At 40.4% G+C, this 6,765-nt stretch overlaps 1 non-coding gene across 1 annotated transcript; it reads right to left on the bottom strand.

Annotated features, from left to right (window-relative positions):
• Positions 1 to 424: 424 nt before the first annotated feature.
• LOC127099894 (small nucleolar RNA R71) lies at positions 425 to 531 on the bottom strand. Its single transcript, XR_007794356.1, has one exon. It is a non-coding gene; the product is annotated as a small nucleolar RNA R71 (small nucleolar RNA).
• Positions 532 to 6,765: the final 6,234 nt, after the last annotated feature.

Here is a 6,765-nt window from a genome sequence, read left to right as displayed (position 1 = left end):
ACGCTCGCGCACGTTTATTCTTTCATAGAATTAAGAGAGCTATGGCCGAAGATCAAAACCAAAGACCTCTTAAGGATTTCGCTCAACCATCCAACGAAGAACCCAGTTCAAGTATAGTAAACCCAACCATACCAGCTAATAATTTCGAACTTAAACCATCCCTGTTGCAACTAGTGCAACAAAAACAATTCGTAGGTCTCGCTACTGAGAACCCAACCCAACATTTAAAAATATTTCTTCAATTAGCAGACACTTTTAAAACCAATGGAGCTTCTCCTGAGGCAATATATTTAAGATTATTCCCTTTTCCCTCAGAGATAAAGCGCTATCATGGTTAGATTCCCTTCCACCCAATTCTATTACGACTTGGGATAACCTTAGAAGAGTATTCCTTGCTAGATATTTTCCCCAGAGTAAAACCGCCGTTCTTCGAAACCATATAACTAGATTTACCCAAAACCAAGGAGAATCGATGTTCGAAGCTTGGGAGAGATATAAAGAGTTGTTACGAGCATGCCCACATCATGGTTTAGAAAATTGGTTAATCATTCAAACCTTCTATAATGGACTTCACTATAACACGAAGATGACCATCGACGCTGCCGCAGGAAGTGCTCTGATGAACAAACCTTATCCTGAAGCTAGTGCCCTCATCGAAGATATGGCTCAAAACCATCAATCATGGGGAGTCGAACGAGCGACAGTAGAGAAGAAGGAAGCCCAAGGAGGAGTGCATGAACTAAGCTTTATAGACATGATGCAAGCTAAAATGGACGCATTAGCCCTCAGGGTCGAGCATATGTGCATAAACCTGAATACTGTAGCCGCAGTCTCGTCGGATTGTGAAATAAGTGGAACCAAAGGACACCAATCCGCAGAACGTAGTCTATTAAACGAAACCCACTCTGAGCAAGTGAACTACACCCAAGGGAACCCATACTCGAATACTTCTAACCCTGGATGGAGGAATCACCCGAACTTCTCCTATAAAAACAATAACCCAATCCAAAATAATGCACCTCCGAGACCTAGTTATCAATCCCCAAGATCAAATCAACCTATGCAACCTGTGCCACCAAAGCCGAGCCTTGAGAAAATTATGGAAAATTTTATCACCGCTCAAACCCAACAAAACAAGGAGTTCATGAACCAAAACGTTCATGTTAACGAATTGATTACCCAGTTAGGAACCAAGGTTGACCAAATAGTTACTCATACCAAGATGCTTGAAACCCAGATCTCTCAGGTAGCTTCAAACCAATCCCCTCAAACCACACCTGGAGAACAATTCCCTGGACAACCTCAACAAAATCCGAGAGGACAAGCCAATGCCATTACCCTACAAAGTGGGAACGCTTATGATGAGCCACCAAACCCTAGATTGAGTGAACCCAAAACTTCTAAAGATTATACCAAGCCCCCAGACGAAGTAAAGGAACCAGAGGAATCTGAAAACCAGGAAGGTCGAGAAAAAGGAGAAGAACCTAAAGATAAAACTTACGTACCACCCCCGCCATATAAACCACCTATACCATATCCGCAAAGGCTCAAACAAACCCAGATCAATAAACAATATCAAAAATTTATTAAAGTTATAGAAAAACTTCTTGTAGAAATCCCTTTCATAGAAGCCATCACCCAAATACCTTCTTATGCAAAGTTTCTCAAAGACATCCTTACCAACAAACGTAGACTTGACGATCCGAAGCCTTTGGAATGTAATGCTATTTCCGAGGACAAATTAGCAAAGAAAGATAAAGATCCTGGAAATTTCTCCATTCCTTGTCTTTTGGGAAGTCACGTCATCGAAAAAGCTTTTCTAGACTTAGGAGCTAGTGTGAGCTTAATGCCTCTAGCAGTGATATACCAATCCTTCTAGGTAGACCATTCTTATCAACTGCAGGAGCCATAATAGATGTCAAGAAAGGAAAGTTGACATTTGAGGTAGGTGACGAGAAAATAGAATTTATACTTTCGAAATTTCTTATGGCACCTGTGATGGGAGACTCGTGTTATGCCTTAGATATCATTGATGAATGTGTTAGAGAATTAGAACAAAAAGAAATTATAAAAACAATTAAGTTACCATCAACTCTCATAAGGGAAGATGATGATTTTAAAAAACCTTACATCGATGATAACCTTTACGAATGTTTATCCCTTACCCTAGATCCTATGCCATGCCCTAAGAAACCAACCTTAGAACTTAAGGAACTGCCTAAGAACCTGAGATATGAGTTCCTCGATGAAAAGATGAACCGTCCAGTTATAGTTAGTGCTACCTTGAGCCGTGAGGAAACGAACCAACTTTTAGATGTTTTACGAAGATATCCCTCAGCCTTAGGATATAATATCTCTGACCTGAAAGGTATAAGCCCATCCGTATGCATGCATCGGATTTCGCTAGAAGAAGATTCAAAACCCTCTAGGGAGCATCAGAGAAGAATAAACCCTATAATGAGTGATGTTGTTAAAAAGGAAGTTCTTAAGTTACTTGAGGCAGGTATAATCTACCAGATCTCAGATAGTAAGTGGGTGAGCCCTGTGCATGTAGTACCTAAAAAGGGAGGCATCACGGTCGTGCAAAACGATAAAGGCGAACATGTAGCAAAACGTTTAGAAGGAGGATGGTGGATGTGTATAGATTATAGAAAATTAAATAAAGCAACTAGGAAGTGCCATTTCCCTTTATCATTCATAGACCAGATGTTGGAGTGTCTAGCCAGACACTCTTACTTCTGCTATCTAGATGGATACTCTAGATTCTTCCAAATACCTATTCACCCAGAAGATCAAGAAAAAACTACCTTTACATGCCCTTATGGAACTTTTGCATACAGACGAATGTCGTTCGGCCTCTGTAACGCCCCAGCTACTTTCCAACGCTGCATGATGTCAATCTTCGCAGATTACCTAGATGGTATCATGGAAGTGTTTATGGATGATTTCTCGGTTTGCGGATTTGATTTCCACAATTGTCTTGCTAACCTTGAGAAAATCCTGGATAGATGCGTGGAGGTGAACCTCGTGCTAAATTGGGAAAAATATCATTTCATGGTAACCGAAGGAATAGTTTTAGGACATATAGTTTCCGAAAAAGGTATAGAGGTACATAAAGCTAAAATAGAAGTTATAGAAAACCTAAAACCATCAGAGAAGTCCGAAGCTTTCTTGGACACGCTAGATTCTACCGGCGTTTTATTAAGGACTTCCCCAAAATCACTAAACCTTTAACCGGACTTTTAATGAAAGATTCCGAATTCATTTTCGACAAAAAATGTAATGACGCATTTAATCTTTTAAAACAAGCATTAGTATCTGCACCCATTATGAAACCGCCCGATTGGTCAGAACCTTTTGAGATAATGTGCGATGCTAGTGATTATGCAGTTGGAGCCGTTCTAGGACAGAGAAAAGATAAAAAAAATTACGTCCATTTATTATGCCAGTAGAACCCTAGATGCTGCCCAACTTAACTACGCAACAACCGAAAAAGAATTACTCGCTGTAGTTTTCGCTATAGACAAATTTAGATCTTATCTAGTAGGAGCAAAAATTATAGTTTACACAGATCATGCTGCCATTCGTTACCTATTAAGTAAAAACGTTGCCAAGCCCAGGTTACTCCGATGGATTCTATTACTACAAGAGTTTGATTTAGATATAAGAGATAAAAAAGGCACTGAAAATGTAGTAGCCGATCACCTTTCTAGGCTAGAACATCTAAAACCTGAACTAGTACCCATAAATGATGATTTCGCCTATGATAGACTGATCGCTAGAGTAGAAACCATTGAAGACAATAACCTAGATCCTTATGAGCACCCCTAAAATTCCTTAGCAATAAGTAACGTACCCTGGTATGTAGATTTCGTTAATTACCTAGCTGCTGATATAGTACCCCCTGATCTTGACTACCACCGCAAGAAGAAATTCTTCCACGATGTGAGAAACTTCTATTGGGACGAACTGCTCCTTTTCAAAAGGGGTAGAGATGGCATCTTTCGCCGTTGCGTTCCAGAAGAAGAGGTAAATAATATTATCGAGCATTGTCATTCTGCACCTTATGGTGGACATGCGAGCACCTCTAAGACGTACGCCAAGATTCTTCAAGCTGGCCTATTCTGGCCTACCATGTGGCGTGATGTCTATGCTTACATTGTCAAATGTGATAGATGCCAACGCACTGGAAACATTTCAAGACGTGATGAAATGCCTCTAAGAAACATTCAGGAAGTAGAACTCTTTGACGTGTGGGGTATAGATTTCATGGGACCCTTTCCACCATCCTTAGGAAATAGGTATATCTTAGTAGCTGTAGACTATGTGTCTAAGTGGATTGAAGCTATAGCTGCACCCACAAACGACACTAGGGTAGTAATCAAACTATTTAAAAACTATATATTCCCTAGATTTGGAACACCACGTTTAGTCATAAGCGATGGAGGATCACACTTTATATCGAGAATATTTGATAAACTTTTAAGAAAATATGGAGTTAGGCATAGAGTAGCAACACCATACCACCCACAGACTAGTGGCCAAGTAGAAGTATCTAATAGGGAGATAAAACAAATCCTAGAGAAAACTGTTTCTATTTCTAGGAGAGACTGGTCTCAGAAGCTTCAAGAAGCATTATGGGCCTATAGAACCGCTTTCAAAACCCCTATAGGAACTACTCCTTATCAACTAGTTTATGGAAAATCCTGTCACTTACCTTTTGAGTTAGAGCATAAAGCCTATTGGGCCATTAAAACTTTGAATTTAGACTACCTAGCCGCTGGAGAAAAGCGTACCCTAGACATTCATAAATTAGAAGAACTTAGGCAATCTGCTTACGAGAATGCAAAAATATATAAAGAGAGGACAAAAGCCTATCATGACAAAAGAATAGTAAAGAAAAACTTCAATGTAGGCGATTCTGTTATCCTTTTCAACACTAGGTTACGGCTCTTCCCTGGAAAGCTACGTTCAAGATGGACTGGTCCTTTCGAAGTATCCAAGATTCTGAGATCCGGAGCCGTAGAAATCAAGAACCAAACCTGTATCCCATTCATTGTAAATGGACAAAGACTGAAGCTCTACAAAGGAGGAGACATTCCAACATACTACTAAGCCACACCCTGATTGATCCACCGATTCCTACTACTACAGGTGTATAAATTCTAACCGTCAAGCTAATGACGTTAAACAAGCGTTGCGTGGGAGGCAACCCATGGTTTTTCTTTTCATTTTATTTCTTTTTTTTTCTCACATTTATTTACATTTATTTTTATTTTTATTTTATCTTATTTTGCATTGAGACTAAGATTTGAATGGTTTGCATTTTCAGGATCACTTTCCTAACTTTTACAGGATGCAGGGTTTTAATGACATGCATGTTGCCTATAGAGATAATGCTCAGAGGGAGCGCTACATTGCTTTGTATCAGCGCCCTATGGCACCCACACGTTATCCTGACCAACACTGTATGGAGGCACTGGGTATCGAGCCGAGTATCAGATTCCTTAGCCACCAGCTCCACTGGGACGAATTTGCTGATGACTTGAATAACACATATAGGAACCTGGCTTTGGAATTCCTGAGTTCATTCGACTATGACCCATATTCTGGACCAGATGGGTATGCTGCTTTCAGACTTTTTGGAGTTGAATACTCCTTCAGCCAGAAAGAGTTCGGCGACTTATTGGGCTTCCAGACCACTCCTGATGCTATCCCGGAGACACCTCTGGGATATTTTCTGGGTAAGGAAGTGGAGAAGTTTTGGAGTGATATATCAGGTGGCGGAAGCCAGGATCCATCTACGCAGTTATCTTATGTCATACATAACCCAGCCTTCAGATATTTTCAGATGATATTAGCACATTCCTTCTTGGGAAGACAGGATGCAGAGACACTACTGAGTGAAGAGGAAATCTTCCTATTATTTTGCGCATCCCAGTCTCGCCCAGTAGCATGTGGAAACTTTTTATTTAATAATCTCAGCGGTATCTCTAGATCCACCGAAGGAGTCATCCATGTTAGTGGAATCATCACACATATTGCAGTCGCTTTGGGTCTGTCTCGCAAGCTGTCACATCTTCAGATCTACTGTGGACACACTACCATGGACATCGATTTCTGTTTGACCAGAGGATTGATGAGGAGAGCCTCTTTCCACCCATGTCTGTTCCGATTGCTAGTCGACAATGAGGCTATCCATTACTTCACATTGCCAGACCCTATGATGACCAGTGTGCATGATCCAGCGAATTGGAGTTATGCTCTAGAGGGCGAAGGAGAGACCGTCGAGGCACCGAGATCACCACCCGCTGCTGAATGCACGCCTACACCACCATCTCCTAGAATCACTGTTTTCTCTAATAATCATTCATTGCAGACACCCGACATACGCACCCAGATTGCTGAGTGCCGTAGAGAGATTGCAGAGCTTAGACAGGAAGTGGCGGACCTAACTTTACAGATAGAAGTGTTTGATCTCACCCATGCTACTGAAGCCGATTGTCTATACCAGGAGATCGCAGAGCTCAGGCAGGAGATAGTCGTGCTCCGTGGATCCACTCAGGCAAACGACACCCCTAATACCTGATCTCACCATTTCATTCTATTTCTCTTTTATATATTTATCGTATTTGCATTATCTATTTTATATTATCGCATTAAGAATATTATATAAACCACTACTATACATTAGTATTTCTATTTTTATCTATATATGTTTTATATTTATTTTATTTGCATTTTAATTTTTCAGTTATTTGTTTA

This window comes from Lathyrus oleraceus, chromosome 6 (assembly GCF_024323335.1).
Source record: "Lathyrus oleraceus cultivar Zhongwan6 chromosome 6, CAAS_Psat_ZW6_1.0, whole genome shotgun sequence".
NCBI classification, from domain to species: domain Eukaryota; kingdom Viridiplantae; phylum Streptophyta; class Magnoliopsida; order Fabales; family Fabaceae; genus Lathyrus; species Lathyrus oleraceus.
This window is presented reverse-complemented; position numbering and strand designations above follow the sequence as displayed.